At 46.7% G+C, this 5,995-nt stretch overlaps 1 protein-coding gene across 7 annotated transcripts in view; it reads left to right on the top strand.

The window, feature by feature from the left end:
• The first annotated feature begins 2,905 nt into the window (after window positions 1-2,905).
• MFN1 (mitofusin 1) overlaps window positions 2,906-5,995 on the top strand; it is a 165,195-nt gene continuing 162,105 nt past the window's right edge. The window contains exons 1-2 of one of the 7 annotated variants that reach the window (XM_063916307.1): window positions 2,908-2,928; window positions 4,309-4,363. The gene's annotated coding sequence lies outside the window, so the exon portion shown is untranslated. Of the gene's footprint in view, window positions 2,929-3,135; window positions 3,270-3,488; window positions 3,530-4,308; window positions 4,364-5,995 lie in introns of those variants that run through there. The other 6 variants (XM_063916305.1, XM_063916304.1, XM_063916306.1 and 3 more) reach the window with 6 other exon arrangements.

A 5,995-nucleotide genomic window follows, 5' to 3' on the forward strand; every position in this document is an offset into this window, starting at 1 on the left:
AACTTGCAGTATCAAGTAACACAGTTCAATTTGTCAGCAGCACAATACCTCTAGCCCAAACCCCTGCGCAGTGTAGTCAGCACCAGCAGAGATAAAGGAGAGATATGGTGACTAAATCACAGAGAAAAATACGTAATACAGTATATCTTTGTGAAAATCCTATATTAGATAAAATCTGACGCACCAATCCCCCTCAGGTAATAGAATATAGGGATAGCAGGTTGTACTCTATAGGGATAGCAGGTTGTGTGAAAGACACGAAATGGACACCCCTCAGCTATCAAATGCACACACAAATAGTCACAGTCTGTACAATGCAGAGGTTATTACTAACAATAATACTGCACTGGACTAGCTTACACAGCTATATAACAATAGATATAACAGTACACAGTAAGAACTGGATGTATATCACAGGGTAATTGTACTAGGAAACCCTGACTAAGTGCACTCTTTCTGAACTAACCCTGACTAAAAAAGGCAGGTAGAATACTTAAGGGTCTTGTAAAGTCACAGCACTGACAACCAGGCGGCTTTACATAGGAGGATTTGCCCAAGCATTCCCAGGAACAGTGAGCTGAGGGATAATGGCGCCGCAGACACTGCCAGGGAGGGAGGGACAGATATGCAGCTCCAGGGCGGGAACATTTGCAGAAAATGGCGCCCTGGGGCTGGGGGAGGGGCTACAGGTCTAAGCCTTATCCCCTCTGCTGGCAAAACCACTGGGTACTGCGGGCTACTTGTAAAAAAAGGTTTAGAGAGAAAACCTGACCTGCACCCATGCCCTGGTGATCTAGTGGGATCGCCTGTACTGCCACAGTGTCCACCGCCAGCGCGCGTGGCCCGCCTCCCACTGGCCGCGCCGAATCGCGATAAAGTGCGCGTCCCGCGAGCAGGATCACTTACCTCCTCCCAAAGTGCGGCCATGCGATCCCGGAGAGCCCCAGCCGTGTGTGACTAACTTGGAAGAAAACCGGAGCCTCCTGCTGTAGGTACCCGGCAACCAGGGCACGGGAGTGTACAGCGCCGCTGTGGGAGAGATGGAACTGCAGCAGGCAATGTCTACTGACATCCAGCACAATCTGTGCCTCTGCTGCAGCCCTTGTAGTCTTCTTTTTTCCTCAGAAAAAGCTTTTATAGAGCCGCTGTGAGCAGCTCTTCCTGTTACATGCTTGCACTGCAAGCACCAACTACAAAACTGAACTCCTGTGCACGGAGGCGGGGTGATATAGGAGGCGGCGCTATGAATCTTGGGAAGAAGGTCAAAGCTTTTGGTGCTTCGGATCAAGATCCTACTCTACACCCCAATATCTATCCTTGTGGAGCCCAGTGTACCCCGCAGCAGAAATAAATAGTACCTAAGATAATATATATATTGTAGAAGAGAACTGTTATTATAGCGGATATCAAACTGGTGCAGGATTATTATTTGCGTATAGAGAAAACACTGGAGATTGCACCTGGGCTTGATACGTGCAATGTAAGGGTGGCACGAATGGGCCCTACACACTTGGCGATGTCACCGATTTGTACGATGAGCGATCTGAATAATGATAGTTATCGTCCAAATTGACTTGCATTGAAATATGCTGAAAAACCAATGATGATCGACCGTAGGGACGCACATTGTTCATCGTCGGTGCCTCCACACTTAACAATATGAACGACATATCGTTCATATCGCCCGTCAACATCTCTAAATGTGTAGAGCACCATAAGGGATGTGACTAAAAACAAAACAAAACAACCCTCTAAGGCACAGGTTCTCAAACTCGGTCCTCGGGACCCCACACAGTGCATGTTTTGCAGGTCTCCTCACAGAATCACAAGTGAAATAATTAGCTCCACCTGTGGACCTTTTAAAATGTGTCAGTGAGTAATTAATTCACCTGTGCACCTGCTGGGTTCCCTGCAAAACATGCACTGTGTGGGGTCCCGAGGACCGAGTTTGAGAACCACTGCTCTAAGGCATTGCTGCATCACCATCGGTTCTCCTCCATCAATGGCAGAGCTACATAGACCATTAGTAAAAGACCATTGATGGTTGGTGACCATCCCTGCCAGTAGTAATACCCCTGTCCAGTTTGGCAGTGTTTGGGGTGGCAGTTGGTGTGGCTCCTCTAGCTAAATATTGGACTGCGCTGCATGCTCACCTCTGTAACTGCCACTGGCAAAGATGTCCAGGAACAGAGCATTTTGTACCTAATGGAATGGGTCATTTGGAGGGTATGCTGTCCACACAATGCCAAGATGGGGGTGGCCAGCAGCCTCTACACCCAGGTGCCATCTAATCCCTCTACCTGAAATACTACCACTAGCAGGAGACCTGGTCCGAGTTTTGGCTCCCCACTGAGGCCGAAATTAGCTCCAGAGAATGAGGCTAGATCCCAGCGTTGCCTCCACCTCCCTGGCTCCGAAGTGTGGTGCTTTGCCCCGTGATCCCAGCAGGCGCCATTACAGGTCCCTACGGCTGCCGCCACAGCTTACTGCAGTAGCTAACCATTAGATTTAACATTACTACGTCCAGAGGCCGCCATTTCCTCCGAGACGTACACACAGTGAGCTGCGTTCATGAAGCGCAGACTGTATATAGAAGCATACCCTCCAACTGTACCTTTTTAGCAGGTGCAGTACCTTTTTTTTTTATTGGTCTGTACCGATTTTTAGCTCTACAAACTTTCATTGAAAGTATAGGAAAAGCCCTTTACCCGCGGTCACGCCCCCTTCATTGAAAGTATAAGAAACGGGGCGTGGTCACGCCCCTTTACCCGCGGTCACGCCCCCTATCTAAATTTGTACCGATTTTTATGTGTAAATTGTTGGCGGGTCTGTAGAAGGCAGATGCCGCTATGAGGGAAGGGAGCCGCCATGTTGCCGTGTACATCGTATCACTACTAGCCTATTTCATCATTCAGTGACAGATTACGTGTGAGTGATAGTGAGGCTTGATAACGAATCCGATTATTTTAAAATGTGTCACTAGACCTTTCGGAGTTGCAGCCATTCAGTTGAATTTCCAATGGCACTGTGGCACAGGAATATGCCTCCAAGAAAATGGCACCTGAGTTACAGTCAGGACGTTGAATACACACTTTGCCTCTTACGTACGTTATTGCTGTTCCTTAGGAAGTGACGTAACGCACGCCCCATTTTCTGATTGGCTGTGCTCGTGTCAGGTTACTGCACGCCGGCCAGGTATGTCTGTAGCCGGTCACTCACCTATGGCAGCAGCGGCGGCTGTGGCACGGTAGTGGCAGGCGGGCAGCTGGGTAAGGCAGAGCGACCTGTGCATGGGGGGAAGTTATATAAGCAGAGGCACGGTGGTCGGGGCACATGACATGGCCTGGGGTTATACCGTGCTCCTGTCATTGCTTTGTGCATTCTGGGCTGGCATGAGCCGGTATCACTGCTGGTGCTGCTATCCATAGCGCGTTCTGCTTGGAGTCTGCCCGGTATGTGCGCAAGAGCTTGCATAGGGTGCCAGCCCCGGCTTGTACTGTGCTGTGCTAGCGCATACCGTGCCCTACAGGTAGTACATAGTGGAAGTGATAGGCGATTTACTGTTTGAAAGTAGGTCATGATGTTATGTCACATGTTGGTAAATATATTTCTTGTGTTGCATGCTTACAGATAAGTGCGCTGTGTTTGGGTTTTTTTTTTTTATACAGTATTACATACTTTCCTCCCTAAAGATGAGTGAAAACCATTGCTCACACCCTCTTACTATAGGGCAGGGTGACCACCATGGATTTTCCGTATGTCAAGATTTTTTTTTTTTTTTTTTTTCTTGAAACATGAAAGTGAAAGTTTGTAGAGAAAGATATGTGACTGCACTAACCTGTTCCCTTTTCTGGAAGCTATTTATCTATTTGTATTATCGTGATTTGATCTCTAATTATAACTGGTGCCAAAACTTACATGAATAACTTCTTATAAATGAAAGACTGTCTACCTGCACTCCGTGGCTGGAAGACTCAGGCCTGGCTTGTGGCACAATATGGCTGACAAAGTGATGAGCTGCCGCTTCTTTAGTTGTTTCAATGGAAACGGTCATCAGATGATGTTGATGTTATTCAGCATACATGTATTAATTAGGCAAAGCCATTTTTTAGTAGTGTTGTTTATTATGACTGCTGCAAGCATCTTATTTTTATATGAAATCTCTTTCTAGTTTGTTATATTCTGTTTAAATGAATGCCTTCCTTACCAGGGGGCAGCGACCCATTAGCAATAAGAAATACACTTTTTGCTAGTATTTATTTGATCTGTAATGTTAATGCATGTGAAATCTGCTCTATTCACTTCTAGTTGCAAGTCGGTCTTTGGAGTGTCTTTCTCTGACCACTCGCCCGCCACCTTGCAGGTATTTTTTCATTCATGCTATAAATTTTGAAGCGTTATAGGCCTTATTTAATACAATCCGTGTTAAGGAGCTAGGCTTCCAACCATTTCACCTATTTTTCATTTATATTGTGCCACAAGGGATCTGCAGCGCCCATTACAAAGTACATAAACAAAAAAAAATCACTTACAGTTTGAGGAAAATATTGGATAATTGTAAGGTATATACAGAAAACCAGTGTTTGGGGCCATCAAAGGGAGTATTGAGTATAAGATAGTGTAAGTAAGAGAAGGAAAGACACATAGGGGTATATTCAATTGCAGTTGAAAACTGCCGTCTGTCGAAAAGACGGCGGTTTTCGACTTTTAAAGGTCGAATCCTGAATCGACCTATTCAAAGCTTTTCGACAAGTCGAGGCATTCGACGTGTCGAAAAGCATGTGGATCGGCGGAATAGCTGCCGATCCACGTGTTGATGTCGAAAATGGGGCCAAATCCGACAGGTTTTGGCCCCGTTTTCGACCATCTCAATTCGACATCAAAATTATGTCGGAAGGAGATGGAACCAGAGGAGGCGAGGGGGGGGGGGGGGGCGACGAGCCGCGGGGGGAGCTGCAGGGAGACGGGGGGGACAGCCGGCGGCATCCAGGGGAGATCAGTGCTACAGTAGCGCTGCAGCTGGATGTCACTCACCCGCCCGACCTCACGGCAGCTCCCCCGCGGTTCGCCCCCCCTCTGGGTCCCATCTAAATTCGACTTCAAAAAGTCGAATTTTAGATGCGATTGAATAGGGGTTGTCGGATCCATTCCGACAAATACATGTCGGGATGGATCCGACTTAAATTGAATATACCCCATAAGGGGAAGATGCCCTGCTCTTGTGAGCTTACACTCTAAAAGATTTGAATGTGTTCAAACCTATGCTTTATATAAATTATATAGTAAAAGTTTACTTAGGTTATATTACGAGTTTACGTGTGTTAGGTTAGTGTTCCCCATGTTCTGAACTTTTAACAACCTTAGCAAAGTAAAAGCCGTAATTTGGCTGTGTGGAACTGTTTACTGAAACATGAGCCGTATCTGGTTACATATTAGAGACACAGCTAAGGAGTTATGTACTGCACAGATGTGTGGAAATTGCACTAGGGACTTAAACCATTTGTGACCTTCATTCTCAAGGACAGCCACTGTGTGTGTGTGTGTGTGTGTGTGTGTGTGTGTGTGTGTTAACTAGTAAACATTCTTGAAGTTACAATTGCAAATTGTATTTCAGTTCTAAGTTCACAAAGTTGTGAGTTGAAGGGTCTCTGTGCGTGCACACAAACAGCGCGTTTTTGCGTACAGCACAGATGCAGATTTACGGATAGCAGCGCCATTCAGAGTTGTACAGAACTCAGTGAGGTCTTTCCTTGAAACTGGGCGTTTTGGGTAGCACACAGTGCGAGCGCACAGAAACACCCTGGGAGTATCGTGGGCGTGTATCTAAAGGTCTGTGCAGTACAGGGCAGGGGAGCCTGTTTCTGATGGATATCTAGGGTGGGGCTGGTGTAAGTGCTGATAATGATGACCATTGTGGCGGCTGGCGTAAAATCTGTGGGTATCGGGTTTCCACTTGCAGAGACACAAAACCCAGCATTAGCGCTATGGATTTTCA

The sequence above is a fragment of the Pseudophryne corroboree genome, chromosome 4, assembly GCF_028390025.1.
Source record: "Pseudophryne corroboree isolate aPseCor3 chromosome 4, aPseCor3.hap2, whole genome shotgun sequence".
Lineage (NCBI taxonomy): Eukaryota > Metazoa > Chordata > Amphibia > Anura > Myobatrachidae > Pseudophryne > Pseudophryne corroboree.